Here is a 24630-nt window from a genome sequence, read left to right on the forward strand (position 1 = left end):
CGTTTTATAAAACTTTGGACACAGTATAATCTACACTCCAGTTCCCATCCTTCCCTGGAAAACCCGGAAAAGTATTTTAGTGGGTTATAAGTAATTTGTCACATCGTATTATAAACAGCTTTCCGCGGATATTAAACTTAAAGATATATAATTAAACCAGTTTTGTTAAAACCGATGAACCAAAGCCCGGAATAACAAAACTGGAATTAATCTTATGATTCTTATTTTTTTTCTGTGACGCTATACATGATCTTTTAGTATGGCGGAGAACCGGTTCTAATCCAGCGGATATGAAACGGTTTCGAAGCCATACTTATAATGGCATTAAATAATTGTTATACATACCAAAGTAATGGTCTATTGAGTCAAGTGTTTAAAAGCCAAATTCCTATTTTAATGTTTAAGGAAAACTGTTTGTGATTGTGTACTTATTCAGGGATCTAAATGGATAAGACAATGACCGATAAATTAACGTACATAGCCAATGGTGATGCACAAAATTACGCCTTCTGTAGATTATAAACGTTTGGACAATTAACTTAACTAAACAACTAATCAAGATTCAATGAAAGTCCCCAAAAGTTGTTAAGACAAGGAATAAAAAAACCGTTGTTATAAAACTTTGGGAACTAGTGTAGTAATAAACAACCCAACGTCCCCTTCCTCCCTGGTATTAACTATAATCTATAAATAGAAATAGTAAATAAAGGTTGGCAATAGGGTCTGGCCGGATATTCGGCCATTTTCAATATCTGGCCAGATACCGGATATTGAAACTATCCGGATTCCGGATATTCGGTTATCCTGCCGGATATCCAGTAATTTGTCGGATATCGGACGTTGGCCAGATATCCGGCCGAAATCAGATATCCGGCATTATAAATCATCCGGATATCCGGCAAAAAAAGTATCCGGCCCAACCCTAAAACAAAGGTTGGCATAGAGAAGAATACTCAAGTGGCGACTCCATAATGTACAATTATTGACTGGTAAAGCAAGCAAAAAAGTAAATAAAATGCTTTATTTTATTTACTTATTTTCCTTAATAATAAATACTTACACGAATAAATATTGGATTGATGTAAATAATCCTATGTCAGTTTTTTTTGTGTTTTTAATACATTTTTTCTGAAGCGAAGCAACAACCGATATGTCTCTCAGCTTCTAATTTGTCCTTGGAAGGTTTATAAATAGTTCGGGGAAGGGTAAACACCACCCTCCCAAGAGAAATCGCCCAATAGCAAAAAATCTAATAGGCCTCTAAAGTCGTAGCCGCAAGTAACATGAAATAGTAACTTAATTGTTGCATCTTAATGAAATTTCAACCATGAACAATGCTCTTACATGAATTCTCATTTTACAGGGTTGCTAATGAATCGATTTCCGAGATCTTAAGGGTTACGACAATGGATGATAAATTGCATGTACATACTTAATTGTGATAAACAAATTTACTTATTGAAAATAAAATTATTATTGAAAAAGTTTGAACGTCTTAAAAGATTTTTATGAAAGTCTCAAACATTTTAATGTAATGAAAGAGAACTTTGGGGACAAGTAAAATTTACAGTCCAATGTCCCCTCCCTCCCACCCTAATGAGTATGTAAAATACTGGATGTGGAATTGAAAGATAAAGTTGTAACTTTAGTTCTATATAGATGTCATGAAACATGTCTCAGCTGTCAATTATTAATGTATTCATGATTAAGCTAGAACTATATCTGTGTCAGGGATCTTAGAGGATAAGACAATGTTAGTATACTTCCTCAATGATTTTAAACAAATTTACCCCCTCTGTATAATAAAACTTCTATTTAGAAACAAACCAATCAAAATTCAACAAAAGTATCCAAAATCAACTCAGGTTTTGAGTACTGCCAAATAGGATAATTTAATTTTTCAATTTAAAAACTATTGTAAGTAGTCATAAAACTATGTTCTTGATCATTTTTGAAGTTGTAATAATATCCAACTTAAAATATGCATAATGTTTCTACTTTTAATATAATTAGAGATCTACAGGGATAAGACAATGGCCGATAAATGGATGTTCATATCCAATGATGATAAACAAAGTTATCCCTTCTAAAGTTTACAATATGTGGTTAAAACGTTTGGATACTTAACTTGATGAACCAACTAATCAAAAGTCAATAAAAGCCCCCAAAGTTTTGGAGCCAATGAATAAGAAAGCGTTGGTATAAAACTTTGGAGACTAGTATAATAAACAGTCGACTGTCCCCTCAATTCCTGACTATAATCGTTTCATATTCGACATGCAAATCAAAATGTTCAATCAAACGTTTAAAATTATGAAATATGAAATAAGCTACATTTATTACTTTTTAAATTGGTGACAGTTACCAAATAGTCAGAGTTTGTATGCGTTATACAGGCCCTCAAAGTTTTAAAAATACGTTTTCAAATTTGCTGTCTAAAAAATAGTGGGGATTTTAAAATTTATATTGGGGTTAACAAACAGTGTTTAAATCGACAAAAAAGGTAATTTTGTTTATTAAGATTGTACATAATCGAAATTAAATGTGATATACGCATATACCGTTTTGGACTTGATGATGTAGTATTCCTGTCATTTAAAAAATTTATATCAGAGCCAATAAATATGTGAATACTATAAAAGTAGAAAACAAAGTCCTTGGGGCGGTGGGCGTAAAATGCACCTGCCCTACCATCCTAATTCAACTATTAGAGATACAAAGACAAACCCAAAAGAAAAGTTGTAAAATCCAAGATTTAAAAAAAGTTTTTAGACTAACAAATGAGAGATTATGTATATATACCTTTACGGGAAATTACAATTTCTAGTCCATTATCCCTCCCCTCCCACTCTGATTTACTAAGTGGAAGTGAATGGATAAAGGATACATTAACAGGGGAAAATTTGTCGTCAAATTAGCTAGTTTATATGGACCTCATTTGTTAATTACTTTGATCATCAAGAAGAAGGGAAGGGGATAGGGTACATAAGTGTTGGATGGGTGTATTATTATTTTAGCTAGCTGCGAGAATTACTTTATCAGAAAACATAAAAATCTGGTGCAACATCCAAGTAATAATGTATATCGATTGGAAAGTGTGGCGCCCTGCTGTCAAATTATTGCAAAGCCAGAAAAAAAGTAGAATGATGTAATAATAGAGTTGAATTTTAGCAGGGATCTACAGGGATAAGACAATTGACAAACAAAATTACCCCTTTTATAGAATAATATAATTTGTTAAAATTTTTGAACACTGTTATTAAGTTTTTTTTACAAAACAAATAATAAAATAAAATTACAAAACTTTGTGGTACTAGTAAATTTTTTTTTAAATGTCCCCTCCCTGCCCCCCTGTGAATTCAGTAAGGATTGACGTATATTACAACACAATAAATAAGCATTCATAAAATTTGGATGACATATACCCTGCTGGCCGAAAATGTACGCAATTTTAAACAAGAATGACAACATTAATGAATTGGATAGCTGTATCATGTAAAAGTAACTATTACATATTGCTACACTTCATAATTCGTACCTAACTGTATTAGGAATCATCATGCAAAGTTTGAAATCGAAAAGACAATCATTATTTGACGAAAAGAGCTAACCGTTACGGATAAACGTAGGAACGTCTCGACCCTAATTACAGAAAAGCTTCGCTTCAAAAAAAAGGGCATCAGTGTTTTATTTACAAGCAAACAAATACTATTGATTTTTATAGCCAAAAGTTTAGAATCAGGAAAAATATTTTGTATGATTAAAATGAAAGGTTTGAAGTTTGAAAGTGTAACTAAGAATGAAATTTAATCGTAAAATAGTTATTTATCGCATCGTATTATATAGATTGTTTTTCGCGGTTATAAAAATGAAAATTATGAGGGGTCTTATTCTCTGGCAAACAAATCATTTTTTTATTTTTTATTTTTATTTTAGTATTCGCGAAAAATTTTCCAGTTCTTTGCTAATAAATGATGACAACATACATAAAAGCGTAGCTTGTCAAATCAGGAATTGAGATAAACGAACATTCACTGATATATTTTAAAAAACGATAAAATTTTTAACTTTATTTAAAAGTTTGAACAAAGATTCTCATAAATCACCTAATTCCTAATTACTTATATCTATATTTATAAGGACATACTTACATTTAAAAATATCATTATAGAGAACTTATGCTAATAACATTATGCCGAATGATCCTAGGAATCATTATTGCAAAGGCACAATACAACACTATATTTTCTTGTTAACCAGCATTTCTTAAGTTTTTATGATTTGTTATGACTTTATGACTGTTATGAAAAGAGATTTTAAAATGATTTTTTCCAATATCTTTTATTAAAACTAAAGTGTGTTACCTTTTTTTATGTTTTATTATTATTTGGCCACAACTTGGTCAAAAATGCTCACAAATCAGACCTTTTTTGACCGAAGATACTCAAATGGTTCCTTTACAAGCCCAATCAATCAGTTTTAAGATATCTTTATATTTCAAGGAAAATTGATGAAAATACTAAAAAATGGCAAATTCGGGTGTTACCTTTTATATGCACAGATACCATAAAATCAACAGAAAAAATACTTATTTTTACTTTTCTGTCATTTTTAAAGTATGGTTCTATTAAATTGTCTATTCTTGAAGGGATTTATGCATTGAAATATACTGAAACATAATATTGGGCAGAAATTAATGTATTTCAAAGAAAGGAAATTTTGAAAATAAGAAATTCAACCTCTATCACTTTAGAGGACAGCTGCCAACCTCCAGTTGACAGGATATAGTTAAATACTTGTTAGCAATAATAATTAGCCCAAAAAGTAAAACAAAAAGTTTTTTAATATGGCAAAAAAATTATAATCTAAATCTTAATTTTGGGGATGATGATCTTAAAGACGCTCTTGCTGTTGGTGATGATGACCCAGATGGTATCCAAATACATGAGCATTATGACAACTTATCTATTAAACTATGGTCTGATTTTTGTATTTGTAGCATTCTCCAATCAAGAGAAATCCCAAAACATACAATCATGGTTTTTAAATTCTCCAATTCATAAGGTAAATATAGTAGTTTTTAAAAGTTGGTTATATTTCTTGTTACAACTTTTAATTGGAGGCTGCTACAATTACAAAAATTGGACCATAGTTCAATAGATGAGTTGTGATAACGCTCATGTACTTAGATACCATCTGGGTCATCATCACCAACAGCAAGAGCGTCCTTTAGATCATCATCCCCAAAATTAAGATTTAGATTATCATTTTTTTGCCATATTAAAAAAACTTTTTGTTTTACTTTTTGAGCTAATTATTATTGCTAACAAGTATTTAACTATATCCTGTCAACTGGAGGTTGGAAGCTGTCCTCTGAAGTGGTAGAGGTCGTATTTCTTATTTTCAGATTTTTTTTTCTTTGAAATACATTAATTTCTGCCCAATATTATGTTTCAGTATATTTCAATGCATAAATCCCTTCTAGAATAGCCAATTTAACAGAATCAAACTTTAAAAATGACAGAAAAGTAAAAAAAAGTATTTTTTCTGTTGATTTTATGGTATCTGTGCATATAAAAGGTAACACCCAAATTTGCTGTTTTTTAGTATTTTCATAATTTTTTCTTGAAATATAAAGATATCTTAAAACTGATTGATTGGGCTTGTAAAGGAACCATTTGAGTATCTTTAGTCAAAAAAGATCTGATTTGCGAGCATTTTTTACCAAGTTGTGGCCAAATAATAATAAAACATAAAAAAAGGTAACACACTTTATACATACATAAAATTATACCTACAAAAGATGGTTATTTGTATTGACTAAAACAAAAAAAAATCATTAATTGTCTCTGAAAATCTAATAATCTAAATTTATTATAAAAGGAATTTACTGCTTAAATCATTAAATTGCATGTTGATGATTTATTTTTATATTATAATTGTACTTCCACCACCCCTAGCCTACAGGGACTTTTTATTCCGGAGAAGGAAGCGCGGGATTTCAACTCCTACTGTCTTTTTAAAAGCGAAGCTTTTCTATAATTAGGGTTGGTCCGTTAGTCCGTACGTCACAGACAGATAGCTCTTTTCGTTAATTTAAATAGGTCAGAATTGTCTTATCGATGCCAAACTTTGCATGGTGATTCCTGTAGTAGTTAGGTACGATTTAGAAAGCATAGCAACTCTATAACCGCTACAAGAATGTCCGTACGTCCATTTTAAACATGTTGATTTTAAACTGTTTTACAACAAATAATTATGTGATAAAATTATCCGATTGATCTGACTTTTAGAATACTGATTCCTAGGACAACAAAGTACAATGTTTAAAGCGAAGCATCGCTTTAATAAAGTTTACAGTATCCTGTATTTACTTTCAACAAATTTACTTACAATTTTGTTTCTACTTTTATACATTTATATTCTAATTATTCAGTTCTAAAACTCTTCAAGTATTAATGTTCGTTTGTCTTACCGTTTCAAAGCTTCGCTTTTATGGATGTTGTCATCCTTGTTTAAGGAGAAAATTTATTTTACGCCCTATAATTTCTAGAAATTTTTTTTTGAATTACAACAAAATACATAAAATAAAGACATATAATACGCTTCATTGTAAAGGAGAGTCAAACGATCCAGCAGTTATCGAGATTTTTCGGCACAAACACACAATCAAACATCCAGCTACTACATCATATATATAATAGCAACAACGTCAAATACAAACAAGGATCCTAAGGGAAAGTTACACCCCCAATTACCATATATATAATTGTACCTCTATATTTTAAATTGTTATGAAAAGCTATTTTATTAAGGGTTTGTAAAACCAAATGAATATATAATGAAAATCCGCCATTTTAAGCCAAAGCATGAAAAAACGATTATAAGCTTTTGTGACCATTATAATTTACAGGCTATTGTCCCCTCCCTTCTTGTAGCTATGATCTCTTTTCAGTATAGCAATAATAAAATATATATCGAAAATCTTTTTCTCTTCTAGACAGTTTTTATGTAAATGTAATTGAAGGACACTTATATCCATTAATAGCGGCGTAGCAATGCATTTTCAAATTAAACAAATTGGTATTGTTAAGAATATAAACCCAGGAAAGTGGCCTATTAAATTGATGTACATTGTACATCTCCAATGGTAATACACAAAATTACTCCTTTTGTAGATTACAATTAGTGGTTGAAACGTTAGGTCATTCAACTTAGTGAGACAACAAATCAAAAGTTCCCAAAGATATTAACAACATTGGGGACTAGTGTAAATATAAACAGCCCATTGTCTCCTTCCCTCATTGGTAAATTTACTTTAAGTTATTTACTCGATAAATAAGATGTAACCAACAATAAAGACGTTGAACTTAGCTGTTTTAACTTTGTTTAAATATAAAAAATACTGCAAACAATTTTCATTTTGGAGCAAATCAACGGATATAAAGCCAACTTTATATGGTAGATGTGCTACAAGATAATACAATAGGATGAACTGAAAATAGTTGCCGAATGTGTACGCAGTTTCCTGAGTGTTTCCTCATCCTAGCTCAATATTTACTACTAGCTAAAAAGCTTCAAACTTCAAAAAAAAATCAAAATTTAAAAAATTCAAATTTATAATGTATAATGTATAAATCGTTTATACATTCAAATTTTGATTTTTTTAAGGGAAGTTTGAAGATTTTTAGCTAGTAGTAAATATTGAGCTAGGATGAGGAAACACCCAGGAAACTGCGTACACATTCGGCAACTATTTTCAGTTCATCTACAATAGGCCTTGAGATTATTTCTAGGGAACACGGAGGGAGAGGACATTGGGTAATAATTTGAAATACCTAGGGAAGATGATTAAAGTCCCTCAACAGACTTTGACGTCATACGATAGAATTGCCAAATGAGAGGCCAGTATACACTGTAATTGACCAATTATAAAATTTATACTGAGCTGGATCTTTAAATTATTTCAATGGTGCGCACCCCGATTTAGCGCACTATTGAAATGATTTAAAGATCCAGCTCTGGCTTCTCAATGGTTGTTTTATCATATGAGGTCATAATCGGTTGAGGGACTTTAATCATCTTCATACCGGGGGGTAATTTTGTTTATAAATAAATGGGGGTATATCATAAGTTTCTCGTCCATTGTCATATCCCTTTGTTATCCGTGCAAGTGAAGGAAATTGTGCCCATATTTATTACGGGGCTCATTATTCTGTCAATGGACTGTGTATAGACCCCAGGGAAGAGACAATGGATGATAAATAGATGTACATCCCAAATGATAAACAAAATCACCCCTTCTTTGTGAATAATTTATTGGTTAGGATATAGACCTATGTGTTAGGGAGGGAGGGGTCATGTATCTAATAATTTTACTAGTCCCTAAAAGTTTATGATAACATATTCTTATTCGTTGGCTTATTAACTTTGGGGACTTTTATAGAATTTAGATTGGTCGGGATCGTTTCAAATACTAATTGAAATCTACAGAATAATTATTTTGTATATCATCATTGCGGATGTACATTAATGTATCGGCCATTGTTTTATCCCTTTAGATCCCTGTGCAGACACATACAAATACATTTTCACTCCATCTCATTTCTTTTCACTATTTTTCCTATCCTATTATAAAAAGTAGTATGCGTTTTTTTTGTCTGTCCCGAAGGATCTCGCTAACCGCTGAACCGATATTGTTCTCTTTTACAGTGAAGCTTCTTATAGGTCCTATTTTTGGTTAGGGTGTCTTCACGCCCCTCCCCCCCCCCGATTTTTTTTTTTATTCTTTTGAAACTCAAATTTAATCTGGGAGTAGGTCGACTTTTCCCCCTCCTAACTTAACTGCCCCTAGAGGCTGCTAGGGGCGTAGCCGCTAGTGGTAGCTTATATAGAGTTAAGCACTGGTCGTTTGTCCATCTGTAATAGATGTTTAATAGAAAACATCACTATTTGAATAATATTAGTTATTTATCGCATCGTAATATAGACAGCTTTCCGCGGATATTAAAATGAAAAATTATAAGATTAAAACAAGTTTTTTTAGTCCCGAGTGTCCGAAGGATAGTGCTACTAACATTTATATTGCGTTACATGATTTTTCAGTATGGCTGAGAACCGGTTCTTATCCAGCGGATATAAATCGGTTCCGAAGCCATATAGGAAAATATATGTATTACAGTGGTATTATCCCAACCATCTAGACCTTGTTTTAAAGAAAGGGGAATGGGACATAATTTATCTCAAAATACTTATCAAAAGACAGTCTGAAAAATTATATCAGTAAAATCTCATTAAATAAACCATTCATGACCATCACTTTTTTTAGATTAGCAGATTATTTTTTATTTGTAACTTCCAAGCTTGTATAGACAAAAGTTCTTGTCCTTGCATGATTTGATTATTATTAATGTGTGATATTGTTTAATTTACCATTTTATGTCTTTGCTGTGAGTATATTTGTGTATTATTACTCTTATTCTAACAAAAAGGATGACAACGAAGCATAAAAAATCATGGGATTTACAAAAAGATAAATTGAATTAAAGAACAAATAGTCAATGGTTTCAAATGCAGAGAGAGAAGAAAGTGAAAGAAGAACGTAAGAATAAAAATTAAAATAGTTTTTGTTACATAACCGACAGACGCTGTAAACTGGTGACATCTAGATATATAGGGGCATTTTAACAAGAAAAATCAACAATCTATCTTAGAATTAGAGTAAAACACTAGAGGGAGAATATCTGTATCTCCCCATCGCAACGGCCTTGTGCAACCTTTTTATTGGATCATTGAAAATCAACCAATGGTGTCGCTTATATTACACAGCCAAGTAGCAGATATTAATTTGAAAGCAGACGAAAGAGGTCTTTGAAAAAGGAAGGAAAATATACTATAGATATGTTATCTTAGATAGCAGTCCAGAAAATCCAATTTCTCAATAGCGTAACAGACTTAAGTCGTAGAGACACAGTAAAATATAGAGTAGCTTTGCATCTAAAAATAGAAAAAAATTGTTGTTTAGAATTTGAAAATAAAAAGAAAAAATCTGCGTTTTATGTATTTTTGTTTATTTCTGTCAATATAGAGGAACCTTGCCAAACAACAGGATTTTAAATACAGGCATATTTTCCCAGGAATAAGGTATAACCAACAAGCGAATTAAATATAAAATAGTATTTAGGGGGGGGGGGTGCGAATGGAGAGGTCGTCAATTTTACGATGTGTTGCCCCCCCAACGAAAGCTGAAAAACATGTATAGGTTTCATGATTTTTTACCGAATTAATTTCGTTATTGGTATAAGCTGATATTTTCCCAGGTGACTGTAAATTATACTCGTACCCAAAGTTTTAATATCAAGTTCTCGTATCTGTTGGCCAAAAAAGTTAGATACTTTTATTGAATCATGACTAGTTGGCCTAAACTAGCATTTTCCAAACTTTTAAACAAATAACTTTAATGACGAAGACCAAACTGCATATATTTTGTATCACGTTTGATTCCTGTGACGTCATATAATGAGGAAGATGATAGAAAGAAAACCTCTAAAAAAGAGATGGAGAATATGACGTCAAAAGTGGTGCAAAAGTTATGCAGTTTTGTCTTCGTCACTTTTATCTGAAGATGGGGCAATTTTATTTATCATAATTGGGTGTGTACGTTATTCATAATCCATTATCTTATCCTTTAGGATCCGTGGGTTTTTTACGGCATACCTTTTAGGTTTGCTTCCGAGATAAATACAGGGAAAAGTTTGTAAACAAAATTTGACTGCAAACTTTTAGAAAATAAAATTCGATTGAATTAAGTAATTCCAACGTTTCTTTGTGTCAAATATTTATAATTCTTTTTCTGAAAATTGAAAACTATTTATCGATTTGTAATTATGACTTATTTTACAAATTTATTGGTATAATAATAATTGCTTGAAATTAAACAAACTAAACTTCTATATTAATCTATGCTTTGCAACAACAACTTGTAAATAGGTAATTTGTTGTTGTTTAGTTGGAAAGCTGTTGTCAATCTACCTGCTAAACTTCTATATTATTCTATGCTAGGCAATAACAGCAACTAGTAGGTAGGTGATTTGTTGTTTTTAGTTGGTAAAATGTTGTCAAGCTACCCGCTAAACTTCTATATTAATCTATGCTTTACAACAACAACTTGTAAGTAGATAATTTGTTGTTGTTTAGTTGGAAACTTCTATATTAATCTGTGCTAAAAAACAACAACTTGTAAGTAGGTAATTTGTTGTTGTTTAGTTGGAAAGCTGTTGTCAATATACCTGCTAAACTTCTATATTATTCTATGCTAGGTAATAGCAACAACTTGTAAGTAGATAATTTGTTGTTGTTTAGTTGGTAAGATGTTGTCAAGCTACCCGCTAATCTACTATATTAATCTATGCTATACAACAACAACTTGTAAGTAGGCGATTTGTTGTTGTTTAGTTGGAAAGCTGTTGTCAATCTACCTGCTAAACTTCTATATTAATCTATGCTATACAACAACAACAACTTGTAAGTAGGTAATTTGTTGTTGTTTAGTTGGAAAGATGTTGTCAATCTACCTGCTAAGCTTCTCTATTAATCTATGCTGGGCAAAAACAACAACAACTTGTAAGTAGGTAACTTGTTGTTGTTTAGTTTGAAAGCTGTTGTCAATCTACCTGCTAAACTTCTATATTAATCTATGCTAGGTAATAGCAACAACTTGTAAATAGGTAATTTGTTGTTGTTTAGTTGGAAAAGATGTTGTCATCACGTCTCTATGTTGTGGTAAAAATAGCCACCTCAGTTGTGCATCAACAACAGGAGTATTAACCTAGATGCTCAATCAGTCACAATATTGTAAAGGGAAATACTTTCCTTTTTTTAGGATTTTATTATAAAGATGCTTCGTTGTTGTCCTAGGAATCATTGTTTTAAAACTAGATGACTAGGATAATTAATAAATACAAAAAATCAGCATGTCTAAATTAATTAAAAAAGAGCTATCCCTCACGGACGTACGGACGAACCGACCCAAAATATAGAAAATCTTCTTTTTTTAATATTTTGTTGAATTATTCTTAGACTGAGTAACTATAAGTCTAACTAAGGGGTTGTTTATCTAGAGTTTTTATTGCATTTCAAATTCAGGGTAAAAGATAAGTTAATGCAATAAATAATAGTACGTAGGGTTGGGCCGGATATTTTTTTGGTCGGATTCCGGATACCGGATATCCGGCTAATTTCAAATGCCGGATATCCGGCCAACGCCGGATATCCGGCAAATATCCGGTTATCCGGCCAAATTACCGGATATCCGGCCGGATAACCGGCCAAATTACTACATATTAAAGTATCAAAAAAGGATATAGTCCCTTTCGTGGCTATTTATTTAGGTTAGGTTAGGTTATATTTGGTAAGGTGATTTCCCCGCAGGGTAATGTGGTATTCACCATTCAAGTTTATGCATCTCCATCCCTGTCCACATTCCTATACTTCTCTGGCTGAGTCAGACCTCCACTTGTAACCGCCACTATACTCCATCCTGCTGTGTTGAGGGGCTAGTTGATTTTATGCAGGCCTTGTGAGAACATCTCTCCATCAGCTTGCACTTGGTAGACTGTATACCTATATGCTAGGTTGTCGACAGTCTTAGTCCCATATTCCTGTGCACGTGGTTTTCTGTCCTGTACAGAAAACGAGACGTCCAAGCCTTTAATTGATATCATATTAAATATATCCTATAATAATAATCCCATTAATCTGCCTATTCTAACCAGTTTAATTGCTTAATAAATATTGTATTTTTTAGAAATACCTTTGTTATATTATTGATATTTAATTGTATCGAAGCTACTCTATACTCGTATTCCGGTCTGTCTGTACATCCCCTCATACGTCATTTTGGCGCAGTCTTGTCTACCACTCAATTTTTGAGGGGGGAAGGTATAGATAATTATTAACGTACAGACAAAATTAAACTGTAAAGTAGCTTCGATTGCAAAGTGAAATTAATATTTTCCTGATAACTAAGTTTATTCACGGAAACAGTTTATAGTAACAATTTGTTACAGAATATTTCTAATAATTATTTCGTGGCAAACTGCCAAATAAAGATAAAAAGGAACCCGCCTTTTATTTTCACACTAGTATTTAATTTCACACATTTCCATATTTTCTCCTTAAAACAGGAAGAAAGGGATATTCCCAAGTTCTTAAAAAAGTTCGTGGTAGACAAAGCAGTGTTAACGAACACTACACTCCAGCACCATGACCGATAATGCCAAGAAGGGGGATGATAAAACCAAAACTCCGCCGGCTCCGCCGGCTTCGGCCGTCCCTGGTACCTCGCAGCCGCAGTCAGACCCGCTTTCCCCTGAAAAAATCAAAGAACTCATAACGGAAGCGTTAAATGTTAAGTTAAACGAATACTCGTCACATTATAGAGATATAATAAAACAAGAATCCGAGATTATGAAGCTCGAAATAGAAACAAAATGGGCAGGGTTTAAGGACACGGAATCACATCGCAGATTATTAGCCGATACCGACATCTTAGACCTAAAACGTAGAGTATCAAAACTCCCAGCGGACGGAAATCTTGGCCCATTGTTTGCGGAAAAAACGTTAAACGAAAGTCTTAACACGACTCATTTTAACACCATAGGTGATGATTCGATTAATGCCACTTTTTATGACCGGCTATCGGTCCAACAAAGGATAAACGTGACCGAATGGGTCGCCAAGGATAGAATTACAGCCCCAGGCTGTATGGCCTATTCAATTGTAGGCTTTGTAGGTCCGGCGGATAATGACAATTGGATGAATGTAAGAGAAACTTCTCTAACGGAATACGAAAAAACCTTATTAGAAAGGTTTCCCTTTATCCCTGATAGGATTAAGTCGTTAGAGCCCCTCCGTAGACCTACACGGTCTGCACCCAATGTAGCAACAAGACCCTCTACAAGAAACACACCAGGCACAGGCACACCCGCGACGGCAACAACTAGCGCCGCCGACGATGATTTTATTAAAGAATGCTTTATTAAGGGACAAAAATGGGATTCCGATTTTGCGAGGGATGCCCCTAGGTGGGACGGCAGGGCCGACTTTGATAATTTCTTTTCTAATTTGTGGAGGGTTGCAAAGACATACAGAATCTGTGACCCAATCCTTTTTAAGGATATTTTATACCAGCGAATTTATGACTCTAGAGGGGAACGATTAGGAGACCTAATTACGCCTGAAAGAAATCAGGCCTTATCTGCCTTAAGTTATTACCTGATGATTAGGAGGCTGGTCACTCCTTTCTCGGATCCAGAAGTAGCCTCGCAGTACTTCTACAACCTAAAACAGGAGACTAATCAACCCCTTGACACCTATTTTGAAAACAAACTTAGGGTGTTTAAACTCATGAATCCTGGCCTCATACCTAAAAAGAAGTGGAAAGAATTCTATCTTAACGTTAACAAAAATCTGCTGTATACCAACCTTGCCATGGACATGGCCAATTACGTTGAGAGTATGCATTTTTTAGACGATTACAACGCTTACTTAAATAAACTTATTAACCTCGGACAAAGATACGTTAATTGGGATGGGTCTGGCCATATTAGCAAGGAAAACCTTTCGGCTTGCTATTCCCAAGCCATGGAAATGTTCCTACCTAAAAATTCTGCGGAAACGAAAAAACAACCCATAATCAGCATTATCGAAGATAATACCCCCACTAACACGGCAGTGTATAAGGAAAACTTAATCGAAGAACCTGACGAGGTTCCCTCTTGGGTAGATCATGAGGATGATCCTATTGCTTGGGATCAAATCGAGGGCGTTATAGGAGCCTTTAATGGGAGGAGTAAAAATATTAAATGCTGGCATTGTAATATCCCTGGCCATGTAGTGCAGAATTGCAACAAAAAGAAGGCTGGGGAGCCCCCACATCCTGAGTCCCGCTTTGGTAAAACACGGAGTAAATTCACCCCACCTAGAAAAGCTCCAGGTAATAGTAATAAAATACCTGAGCAGTATGCGCGTAAAACTATCAACCAAATGGATCAGGAAGCCAGCGATGAATCTGAAATAGATAAACATGTACAAGCGATTGTTAAAAATCACGTCCATTATATGTAAAAAATAAATGGATATATGCGATATTAATTGTCCCTATCCCAGAAAATAAAAATTTGCTGAATGAATTTCATATTTTGATATGAAAGATAAACAAAATATCCCATGTCAAGCTAAACTTGCAAATTCCTTAATATCAAATATCCCTTGCCAGGCAATGCTTTGGCGCGAAAAAATAAAACAAATTGTTATTATTAAGTATGACTAAGCAACACAAAAAAAACTCCTTCCCCTCCTTTCCCTATCCAAATGTAGCTGATACAGGAAGTTGGGGGGAAATAGGGAGGTAACCTGAGGAGCATTTCACATGCACTTAATATTTCCATTTTTTTTTAAATTCAATAGTCTTTATAAAGAAGCCAACAAGTGAATACCTATTTTCTATTTAGTAGTATTTATTTTTAATATCGCATGATCTATCTAAAATGTAAATATCGTATATCTTGAGTGTATATATATAAGAATCTAAAACATTCTAGTTCAATTTTTAACCGTTAGGGGACCTTAAGCGAATTATCTGTATATAAACAATGATTTTTGAGCTAAATCCTCAGTATCAATTTTATCTGAAAGTTGCACACTTTTAGCCTCTGATTTTTGTAGCTGAAATACTTCAGCAATTATGTATAATAACGGATTCATATGGGTAAATATTATTGTATTTTGTACAGTGACAATAATAGAACTATATTTAATTTATTATGTATCCGAAAGATGTCGCCTCGAGTGCTACCGCGGTCCATATAAATAGGAATCCATATAAAAAGGGGGGGGGTCTACTGGAAAATCTGTATAAATACGAGCGAATATCCAAATCTAATTCAGTTGTTCAGGAAGATTTTTAATTATCTTTTCCTCTCTGATTTTTTGAGCTGCAATCAAGCAGCAGTTAAAAATTAAAAACTTAAGTCACTTAAAACGTGATTAATAAAATCTTAAACATTTTGATTAAATTATTTTCCGCTAGGATTACTAGCAGAATAAAATTAACCTAGTTCTATTAGTTTCCGCTAGGATTACCAGCGGAATAAAAGGCCACTATATAAAAGTGAATGTATATTATTAATCAAGGCCAGTTACGAACAAAGCAGTTACCACAAACCACTTCTTATTTTTTGAGGCTGACTTCAGCATTAATTATACTTTAGTAAATACATAAACTTGTTCTACCCCATAGGTGGAAAAATTAAGTATAAATACTAACAATATCAGAATAATAAATCAGTCATGGTTGATCCTCTTTATTATATTAGTCATATCTAATATTTTTTGAGCTGTAATTCAGCGCTAACTTTATATTATTTAATATTGTGAATCAAGTACTAACTAGTACAACTATATTTTGTATAAATACAGATAGAAGTCAAAAAAATAATTCAGTCTGTTTTTAATGTCTTGTTAGTTACAAGCTGAACACTTATTTTTAAGCTACTTTGTAGCCTTTCAAACTTTCGAAAACTTTTTAGTTCAATTTTACTCCGATAGGTTTTTATCATATATCCAAGTATATAAATAAGGACCCGTATTAAAATTTAGTAGTTTCTTTAGAACTATTAACATTCTTATGCTTATTAAGAAATTTCTAGAGCTAAAAAGCGCTTAATAAAACTTAATGAAACCCAGAAAGTTATATAAAATTATTTTAACAATTAACCATATTGTTAAAACATTTCATTATTTAAAAAGATTCAACAGACAACTATACCTGGAACACAGGAAATCTCTGTGTGAGGATTACCATCGTCTAACCTCTGGGGTTGGGATCTTGGAAAATATGCATCTTAGGCTTCGACTAAAAATATAATTTATTTTATAATGCCTATCTGTGCAAAACTAAAAGTTCTTAATCCCGTGGGGGGGGAATTCCTGCAACACGCTTTAGTGGATACAGGAAACAACTTTAGGTCCCTTATTTCTAAAGAAATCTTAGATGATAATAAAATCACATTCACCCCTGCCAATCTTAGCGCTCTGTCTGTAGATTTAAAACCAGTAAATATCATAGGACACGTAAACTTAAAATTCAGCTTTAATGGATCAGATAAAATATTCGAAGAAACATTTTACATCCCTGAAACGACCTCTAAAATTATAAATCTAGGATATGAATTTCTTAAAGTTAATCGAATTAATTTGTTACTAGATAAGTTTTCATTTGAGCTCCCCACTGGCGAGCAAATTCCAATAGAAAATTCAACAATTAACATAGTTGAAGAGAGTAAAAACATACCCTTAATTCCTACAAACAATGTTCATACAGAACAAAACTCCCTTATCCCAGGTATAAATTGGAGTAACCAGGGGGGGACTGGGACATTAAAACAAAATAAAACATGCGTAAAATTAGCAAGGAAAACAACATTCTTGCCGGGGGGGAATACAACGGTAATAACAATACCTATCCACCAAAAAAATAGGAAGCTGTATATATCCCCAAACAATTCTAAAATGACAAGCCATAACGGGTTGATGCTTATGGAGGGTATTTATAATGTAAATGAGAAGGGAGAATGTTGGGTAAATTTTGTTAATTTAGCAGGAAAATATTACCTTATTGAATAACGTTAAAGTTGGATATTGCTTTGAATTCGAATCGGATTCCCCAAATTCCTGCAATAAAAATATTAATCAAATAAATGAATTGTCAGGAACTACACTTCTTAAAAGAATTAAATTCATTAAAGAAAAATTAAACTTAGAAAATAGTGATCTTATCAAAAATAACCCAGGGATGAAGGAAAAGGTAGTAAAATTATGCCTTGATCATTTCGATATATTTTCGGTTGACGATGCCGATATCGGTAACTGCGATCTCTTACAGTATAAAATAGACTTGATCCCCGGGGCTAAACCCACTAAGGCTAGAAACATTCAATTAAACCCATTGTACGAAGCCAAATTAAAAGAACAAATTGAAAATTGGTTAAGGGGGGGCGTCATTGAGGAGGGCTACAGCGAGTGGTCCTCCCCAATCTTTGCGGTAAAGAAAAAACCAACGGCTGGGGGGGAAGGTAAACTTAGGTTCGTAATCGATTTTCGTGCGCTTAATAGTGTAACACGAAAAATTAACTGGCCCCTTCCCTTGATTTCTAGTAATTTAGAAAAATTAGGCACTGGCAATGTATTTACCACCCTCGACTTGACTAGCGCCTTCCATGCGCTAGCCATTTCGGAGGAAAGTAAACACTTGACAGCGTTCACAGCCCTTAACCGGCAGTATCTTTTCAAGAAACTGCCGTTCGGACTGTGTAACGCGCCAAGTGTTTTCTGCCATTTGATGGACAGAGTCCTAACCCTTATCCCTGGCTTGTACGAATTTATAATTTCTTACCTTGATGATCTTATTATATTCTCAAAGAATGTTGAGGAACATCTGAAGCATCTCAGAAAACTCTTCGGAGTCCTAAAAATAGCAAAACTTAAGTTAAATCTAGCCAAATGTAAATTTTTCACATCCGAATGCACATATTTAGGTCATATAGTCAGTTCCCAAGGACTTAAAATGAACCCCGCATATTTAGAACAGATTAAAAATTGGAGCAGGCCCAGGACAGGCAAGGAACTCCAGCGTTTCCTGGGCTTCTCCAATTATTATAGGGCCTATTTCCCATCCTATGCAAAAAACTCTTGTACCCTAGATGAACACAGAAACGATAAAGTTATCGAATGGACCGATTCCCTATCAAAAGATTGGGAAAATTTCATAAATATGTTCTCAAATTCTATAAGTAAAGGCTATCCCCAGTGGGATAACCCAAACCCCTTTATAGTAGATGTAGATTTTTCTACAAGTTATTTCGCTGGAATTCTCAGCCAAAAACAGGGGGGGGAAGAAAGAATTATTGGAATATGTTCCAAAAAATGTAACGGGGCAGAGAAAAATTATCCAAGTTATAAAGGCGAATTAGCATGCCTAGTATTTGTTCTTAAAACCTTTCTTCATTATTTAAGATTTAGAAACTTTATTGTGCGTACAGATTCGATTTCCTTAGTTCATTACAAAAAATGGCAAAACAGATTGTGAAAAATGTACTAGCTCATTTACCTTGGATCCTTATGAACAGGATTGCCCCTACCAAGACCAGATTTTTGAGTTACATGCGGCGTCGGAAGTCGGTGTGCACAATGCCTGGCAATCTGAAACACAAAAAGATCAAATATTATCTGACATTCGTAGGTGGATATTCGAAAAAAAGAAGTTGTCGAGTTTTGAAAGAGCAGAACTAACCGGCCGGAAAGAGGTCCTTTTTAAATTAATAGAACATTTATACGTTATGGAAGGACTTCTAATATTCAGACAACCTCTTAGCAATGGAACATTCATTGAAAGACCCGTCGTACCCATTGGATTATATAATAAAGTTTTTGAATTAGCACATAATAATATTATAGGTCACAAGGGGGTTAACGAAACAATACGCAAGATAAATGAAAGATTCTTCCTTATAGGAATTAATAAGTTTGTTGAATCACGCATTAAAAATTGTATCACCTGCCTAAGAAAAATAGGACAGGTACCTAAACATAAACAACCCATCACCCATTCAGCCATTAGTCACGAGATTTTTGGCCAGGTATCAGTAGACCTTATCGGTCCTTTAACCCCTAACTACTTTCAAGGACAACATGTCCGCTACATATTTATCCTAGTTGACCTATTCTCTAGGTACATAATCGCCCACCCCATCAAGGACGCCACCGTGGAAAGCACGGTGAAAGTTATCCTTGAACAGGTGGTACCCACCTACGGCTTATTTCGGTCATTGAGGAGTGACAGGGGAACAAATTTTACTGGGGAAGTTTTCAAAAAAGTTATGGATGAATTAGGTATCGAAACTAAACTTATTCCCCCAAGAAACCCTAATAGTAACCCATGTGAAAGGCATAATCAAAGCATTTATGCAGGTCTAAGATCTGATGACCGATTCGAAAGTAAAGACTGGGCAAGAAAATTAGCTTTGACCACTTTTGTAATTAACTCTAGTACGTCTAGAAGAACGGGGTATACGCCATATTACCTTATGTTCGGCAGACAACCAACTCTTAATCTCGATTTCTTTTCTCCAATCCTGCAGAACAGGCAAGACATTGATTGCAGGTCTTACTTAAACTACCTAAAAAATTTGGAAGAAATTATTGCACAGGTTTCCAAAAAATCTAAAATCTATCTAGAGTTTCAAAATAAATCTAGAAAGGCTTCATCTCCCCTTTTCGTTAACGACGTATGCTTTGCTTTTTTTAACCTAGTCAAGATAGGGGTCAGTAAAAAATTGCAATCTTTCTATGGGGGTCCTTTTATTGTAACAAAAAAATTCTCAGAGGCCCTTTTTGAACTCAGTCCCTTTGGATCAAACCCAATAAAAACTAACCAAGTTGTTAGTAGAGATAAAATACGAAAAATAGATTCTAAAGTAGATTTATTGGGGGAAACACTTTCCTTTAACGTCTTTCCAATTGAGGAAATTGTCCCGTCTGAGGAAATAACACTGACCATAGATAATACCGGACAAACCGAAATAAACGATAATAAAGGTATGGAAAACGACGATTTTACCTACCTAGATAACGATAGTGACGATTTTATAGAAGAAAACCCTGAAATTAGTCAGGACTTACCCCAAGGGGAGGTGGATTGTGATGGGGGAGGGGATATAATGGAAAAAAACTCACCATTTGAGTCACAGCCCAAAGACCAAGAACCCCCTGGCGCAGATCGGTCATCCGGTCCTAACATCCACGTCGAAAATAGTTTCTTAGAAGAAACCGTCCCGTCCGAGGCTTCTTTCTTCGCACAACGACCCAAACAATCCAGCCCTGAAAAGGTTATTAATGTTAACAAACAAAGCATAGTACCCAAATATATATTAGAAGAAGAAAGAAAAACTAGGTCACAAGGGGGGGATAACCGCATACATGTCCAAATCGGACTGCATAACCCAATTAAAAGGAAGAAATAAAATGTATATAAAATGTATAATTATATAAAACCAAGGTGGCAAATGTATATAGCTTAATCTACGTATGTATAATAACGAAAATAAACAAAAAAATATATATGTTAAAACTAACTAATTAACATATTTCAGAGAAAAACAAGAAGCATAAAAATAAAATGCAGCATCATTTGGCAAAGGCACCAGGAGCTCGAGGTAAATTTATTTTGGGATTCTTGGGGCTTTTTATTATTTTGGCAAAATCAAATGCGTCCGAAATAATACAAATAGATGCGACTCAATGTGTAGCAAACGAAAACCCGCGTTTGAAAATCTCTGAATGCGCTGCGTTTCTTAATATTACCAATATTGAACAAAAACAATTTCACCTACTTCAAAAGGTTGAAAGAAAAATTATACCTGGAATTCGTTGCCACCTCCGAACCAGTACTCATTACTGGTATTGTGGCAGATATAGTCACATCCACCTCGCTGCTCCAGCACTCGTGGAGATACCGAGCCTCGTAACTTATGAAGACTGTTACACCATGTCCAAAACTAAAATATTTAACTTTGAAGGAAAATCAGTCTCAGTGTATGAACACCAGATGTCATACACGCGTTTCCTGGTAAACGGGACGCTTACTTACCCTAACGACCTCCTTAACGGCATCGACCCCGCCTGCGAGGGACACGGCGTAACCATTAACGGCATTTTTATCCCTGGGACATTTGAGGAAAAACAAATAGGGGTCCAGGCTGAGCCTGTTGAATTATTACAAACAAAAGCGGGCTGTTACCTGGGCAGTCACTGGGTGGGAAACAATTGTCTAGATCACAATCTTAGAATAGGCTACGATAGAATTATCTCGGATGATAAATCTGATAACGCACAAAAATTCACTTCTCCTTGGCGAACGGTAGACATCTTTAATTTTTCATTGTTTACATTTGAAGGAGAACAAGGTGACCAAAAATATCTAGTGATCGATCCCCAAATTACGCTAGCGTTGGAACTTAAAGATAAAAAACATTTTGAAAATCTAATTCCCGAATTATCTTATTACAGAACTAATATTGATAACTTAATGGTATGGTTCAGAAACTCTGTAAAACCATATTTCCCACTTTTCAACGCTAAGGAAAAAGATGACATGCTACCACTAGAGATTTTCTATTCCTACCAACAATATAGTAAATTAATTGTCCCCGAAACTCGCTGTTTACAGAACCACTTTCTGTCTAAAAGTAGTATTCAGACCCATCGTAAAAAACTAGTTAGGGCGCTCGGTGAACTGGATCTGGTAATACAGTGCGATAACCTTAAAATCAATGTTTCTTTGGGAGAAAATTTACCCTATTTTGTGGATCATTTCTCGGTTTCAATCAATAATAAGACTATGGGGATATCACCATTTTAACGCAGATTGGTTAACACCACCCATTTAACTCCGACTAAATGTTCCGAAAATCCAATTTTCTTACATTTGTACCAAGGAAAATTCCTTGGGAATCAAGGGCAGGGTATGCAAATATTAAATGTAAACCAATATCTTATGGATAAACTGATTAGCCTATTTCTTTATCATTCTTGGCAAAGCCTAGAAAAAACTAATTTCTCAGAAAGTGCCGAGGAATTATACCTCAGCCAACTTGCCGCGGACTCCAATAATTTTGAAGTAAAAATAACCGACTCCTGGTTTATTCAAACGTATCATAAGGTGGTTGATTTTCTATCTAGTACTTGGTATCATATAGTGCTTGTAGTAGCAGCCATCCTTACAGGAATAGGGTCGTTATTATGCGTCGTTTTTATCATCTATATATTAGCCTGCACCAAAATTCACGCGTACAAAGCAGGAGGTACGAGTGAAACACATGAATTACGGGATTTTACAAATAATGGGGAAAACTAATCTCCAAAAAAACGGACGACCTGTAAACAGACATATATACCTATAAGATTGTCGTCCCTAAAGGTCGTCTTTGTAAAAATATTTCCTTATTCGGTATAAGGAATTAATGACCCTTAATTTTAAGTTTATTATTTTTATTTTAGGATATCCCAGGCGGAATTTTTCAAGGGGTTTCCACCACTCCCATGGGGCCGGTCACTCTTCATACCGTCGAGGATATGAAGAGGCACCCTTCTACAATGAAGAGGACTATTATTACGACAGCAATCATGGCTATCCCCAGGGCGGCCCTGAGGAAGCCTACTATGAACCTGACGAGAACAGGTATCAGCCTCGAGTAAAACCGCCACGCAACCCTGAAAACCTCAGTGAACTTCAATGTGTCTCAAAATCGATCCACGTTTACCGCACCGCGGGAAAAGATGTTCCAAAGGAACTCCTTGAATTGCAAGAAAAATTGCGGCAGGCTAAAAATTTAGAGGCCAACGAATATCCCGATAAAGCCAGGCCTAGGGCCAGGCCTCTAATGGAACAAAATATGATACCTAGGGGAGGGGAACCGCAAAAAAATCGGGTGGAATCGCCACCAAAACGTAGTGCCTCACCTGAACTAGAGGTAGTCGCCGTAAAATCAGCCCCAAAAGTGGTAGAAAAACGTCCGCCAACACCAACAGGCAGCGGCGGCCCAGCAGCCAAGAAGGCTAAGGTGGAAACTCAACCGCCTCCATTACCCCCTAAAAAGAAAGAGACATTAGCAGAAAGCAAAATTGAGCCTAAAGCTTTTTGGGTGAGTGCTGAGGAATGGAAAAAAGTCCTATCCTCCACCGTAAAAGAAGCAATGGAGGAAGCTCTTCTCCCCTTCCAGAGAAGCCTGGAATCTAAAATTGCTAGCAATGCTTCATTCGTTGAGAAAGCATATATACAACATGGCAAGCGCCTTATTGAAATTTCCGCAGAATTACTGCGGAACCGCAAAACTTTGCGCGAAAAAATTCGCACTGTCTCTGAGGACTCGACCGTTGAGTTAAAATCACGAATGACCACTGTTATTGAGGCCACTAGTCGATTGTTGGACCAAAACTCTGACAGGGTAATTAAATATATTAATACTCGTTGTAATATTATGAATGTACCTGGGCAGAATGTGGCGACCATAGAGGCATCCCTTCCCGCTGAGGACGTATCCCGGCCAGATGATGATGGAGTTGAGCTGGTTTCCCACTATGGCGGTTCTGAGTGCTCTGATGAGTACAGGCCCACCGATAGAGAAGGCAATCCCGAGGTCCTGGATCCTGCAGAGGAAAACAGTGACACAGAGCTCGATGCTCAAATCAGTGAGCTCTTTCCATCTGGAATTGATCTGCCTGTTAATCCACAGGCTGGCGCTGTCTCTGAAGATCCAGTGGCCACGGCTCCCTGCGAGGGCGTGTTGGCCCTCCAGAATGCTGTTGCTCCAGAGCTTCCAGCAGCTCCAGAAGATCCTACTTCCTCAGAACCCAATCCTGTTGATATCGTAAAGAGGGCTATGGCCGCAATCGAAGAACCTGCGAGTACAACAGCAACCCGCAGAAGCAGGCGTGCAGGTCAACTGTGAGGGAATATTTCATATTCCCTCAGAAGGAGGCGAGTGTGGTATTCACCATTCAAGTTTATGCATC

At 34.8% G+C, this 24630-nt stretch overlaps 1 long non-coding RNA gene across 1 annotated transcript; it reads right to left on the reverse strand.

Moving 5' to 3' along the window:
- Window positions 1–12438: 12438 nt before the first annotated feature.
- LOC145312279 (uncharacterized) lies at window positions 12439–19394 on the reverse strand. The gene is made up of 6 exons (XR_013876979.1): window positions 19169–19394; window positions 18455–18526; window positions 17674–17733; window positions 16829–16915; window positions 15014–15070; window positions 12439–14340 (listed from the first exon to the last, which is right to left on the reverse strand). It is a non-coding gene; the product is annotated as an uncharacterized LOC145312279 (long non-coding RNA).
- Between the last annotated feature and the right edge of the window lie 5236 nt (window positions 19395–24630).

The sequence above is a fragment of the Acartia tonsa genome, chromosome 2, assembly GCF_053477335.1.
Source record: "Acartia tonsa isolate MP-2025a chromosome 2, ASM5347733v1, whole genome shotgun sequence".
Classification (NCBI taxonomy): Eukaryota; Metazoa; Arthropoda; class Copepoda; order Calanoida; family Acartiidae; genus Acartia; species Acartia tonsa.